This window comes from Chinchilla lanigera, unplaced genomic scaffold (assembly GCF_000276665.1).
Source record: "Chinchilla lanigera isolate Chin_1 unplaced genomic scaffold, ChiLan1.0 scaffold00133, whole genome shotgun sequence".
In the NCBI taxonomy this organism is placed as follows: Eukaryota; Metazoa; Chordata; class Mammalia; order Rodentia; family Chinchillidae; genus Chinchilla; species Chinchilla lanigera.
Genome location: NW_004955534.1, coordinates 2,900,378 through 2,904,048, shown reverse-complemented (window position 1 = coordinate 2,904,048; position 3,671 = coordinate 2,900,378).

The following is a 3,671-nucleotide window of genomic DNA, read 5'->3' as shown; positions in this document are numbered from 1 at the left end:
AAAAAACAAAAAACAAAAAACATAAGGTTAGATAATATCCACTTTAATTTGATATTATTGTAACTGTATTTACTAACGTAGTCAAAGTGACATAGTTATTTCTATCAGCTGGTTTTTTCTGTATGCTAATATCAGGATTGCCAGGGATTTCTAAATAATATGGCCCATTCCCAAAGAACTGGATACTGAACAAAATAGGCTTCAACATCCCCATCCAAATTAGTAGTAGTTTGAACTACTACTAGTTCAAACCAGAGGTAGTTTGAACCTGTGACAGAGGCAAAAGCCAATAATTAGCCACACCAAGAGGCTAGCTCTTAAAATAAATATTAACTAATAAGTTCTCCATATTAGCAATAATGCTACTCACTTTAATCAACCCACAAGCTACAGGACAAAAAAAACCAAAGAAATGGATAATCAAAATAGAAACATGAAAAGACAAGAAAAGAACGGTTCCAAAAACTTACAATTGCCCCAAAGAAAATCCAGGGGACATTGACAGAGAGGAAATCAAAAGCCACATAGCTATAATATGTGAAACCATGGTGGAGGTAGCAAAACAAATCAATAAAGTGCCTGATGAATTCAAAGATACACCTAAACAGATAATGATCCTAATGAAGCTTAAGATCAGTGAGTCTACAGAAGATACTAATAAAAAAATTAACAGAGCTAAAGAAAGACATGCAAAATTTGAATGTCCAACTTCAGGAAAAGTTTCAAACAGAAATCCAATAAAAGAAAACAATTTTTGACAGTATAGGAAGCAAAACTGATTCATGTGATGACAGAGTATCATATCTAGAAAACACGGCAGTGCTTGGTGATGAGTAAATGAGAGATTCTTCAAAAATAGCAACAGAACAAGAAAAATGGGTCCAAGATCTACTATATGACTCAAAGAAGACCAATCTCAGATTAACAGAATTCATGAAAATGTAAAAGTGTACGTCAAAAAGTTTTCATAGTATACATGGATTGAGAACAGGTATTTACATATGGTATTAAATGACTGACTTTCTTGGTCAGTTGCCTTTGTGATATCTCTTTCTCCACTGATACTGCTTTTTAATCCCCTTTATGATGGCATACTATTTTCCTACTGAGTTTATATTCAATTGTTATGGTCTTTAAGAAATTCTTTGTCAAGGACATAGACATATAGGGCTGTATATCTAATATTTTTCATAAACACCCTAATATCTTTGCATTCTAGAAAAATACAGGTACTGGGGAAATATTCAACTTCGTATAAACCCAACTGTTTTGGTATAAATACAAATATAAATAATCTCACTTTGATGGTTTATTTTTATAGCATGAAAATATTTGTAAATCTCGATAATTTGAATGATTTACATGAACTACAGTGAAACAAGATTTTGTCAGCTGTGAACGTCTGAAGTTCTTCTCCACTTAGCTCTGATATTCTATATTGGAGCATCTGCAGGCATTGGTTCTGCTCTGATTGCACTTGGACTTAATGACCCAATCCTATTGCTTCTTTCACATCTGTGAGGTAGCACTTATTTATAACTGTTTATTGTCTGTTAGGGCATCATGTCATTTTTCTTCGCTCATTCTGAGAATGGAAGTTTTCAACACCTTTCTTGAAAGCAGAAAGATAAAGCTCCAATTATCTGGTGACTATATTTGTATATATGAAAACCATACTTTTATTTCTCCCAAACAAATAGTTTGTCTTCATCTGGCAACCTCTCTAGTTTCTCATTTTTCTATTCCTTGAGTGAAATGGCTGGAATTTCCCTCACTCACACCTGATTAATAGCTTAGCTGGATGGTATTGATAATAAAATTTTCATCCAAATGTTTTCATAGCAACAATCACATATAAGGTAATACATAAAAACACTTTCTGATATGACTGCCTTCTGACAAGAAAGCTTAGAGTGCCCTAAACTTTCTAGAACAAAACTTTTAACAACACATTTAAGAATTTAGTAGGGGCTCAGGATTTAGCTCAGTGGCACAGTGCTTGCTTGGCAAGTGCGAGGTCGTGAGTTCAATTCCTGGTACTAGGAAAAAAAAAAAAAGAAAGAAAAAAAGAATTTAGTGAAGTTTTGCAACAAGTAAAGAGAAAATTCATCACATGCTACCCAAATGGAAATAACATCGGGGTGTTTATATTTCAATACTTTAAGCCCTTTAACCTCAAAAAGGGTCTAGATGAAGTTTCTAGAAGATGGAGTTGCTCCCCTCTTACATAGAAGATTGAGGCCATCCAATTTAAACTCCTGAAAATTGTCTTCCATTTTATATTTCATCTTCACTTATCTTTTTCTCTTCTCTTTTGAAGGTGTCCTTTCTACATTCCAAGACTAATCTTTCTCATTGTTTCCTATTTCATCTTCATTTCCTGTTTCTTTGGCATTTCATTTTATTAATCAATTAATCAGTATTTCACTTTCTGCTAAATTTTGTACTTTAATCCGCAGACGTGTAAACTTTCCTGTATTAGATATTTTGTTTAGAGTCCCATCTTTGTACTTTTCATTTGTATTCTGCATTTGGTGTCTCTATTTTCTCACCTAACACTCACTTTTCAATAACGTGCCATCTAGTTTCCATCTCAACTACTTTATTGGATTTGATCTATAAAAAAATGGCCTTCCAATTCATATACCAGTGATGATTTCTTAGCTCTCATTTCATTTAAATTCTTGGGAGTTGTTTGCAGATGTACAATTCTGTCTACTGGCTTCTGTGACACTTAATGAGCTTATTCTCCTGCATCTCAGACATATCTTCCCAATGTCCTCATGTGTTCATTTTATTGTCCCCTCACGTATCATATGCATTTCTCAAGGTACTACATCTTGATGCTCTGTACTCACTCCACATGTTGTGTACATCCTACCTTGTCCCATGGCTTTAACATCTCTGTACTCTTTGTATTCCTTGCCTCCGAGTTTCTCCAAATACCTGTACAGATAGGTAAACACAGATATCTAAAAAGCTCCTCAAAATGATCATGTACACTTCTAAATTTGTCACGTAGCACTTACTCCATCCACCAAACCTGCTATTGTTGCTTATTTCATGTTTTAATTTAGAACCATTATCACCTTTCCAGATACTCAAGTTAAAAATCTTTAGTCATCTTCAATTTTCCTCTACCTATTAATCCTCCATGTCTAGTTATTACCCAAGTATATTAAATCTACTGAGGAAACTTGTCTTGTTTATATCTTCTGTCTACTTCCAATAAGGTGGTTTAGGTCATTATTTCTCAGATACAAAATTTATAAGTTTCTCTAAGTCCTAGGTTCCCTGATTCTCTCCTTTCAATATAGTCTTTTCATTTTAATGTAATACATGTAGATACTTAAAAAGAAAATATAGAAAGAACTCTTCTTATTTCTATGAAAAATAAAACAAAATCACATAAAAATAATTAGAGAATAACAAGTTAATATATTGCATTGCATAATCTTATAATTTTACAAGTCACATTGAGAATCATTGTTTTAAGGAAGAGTAATTATTCATTCAAAAGTCCTCCATATCTATTATGTCCACTGCCTATCAAACTGAACAATTCCAATAAACGTTATTTACACTGTAGTATATAAGAATGACACTGACTAAAGTTATTCAGGTTACACACAGCTTGAGAATAAGTAGAAGCCTTTATTATATTCTAGGTG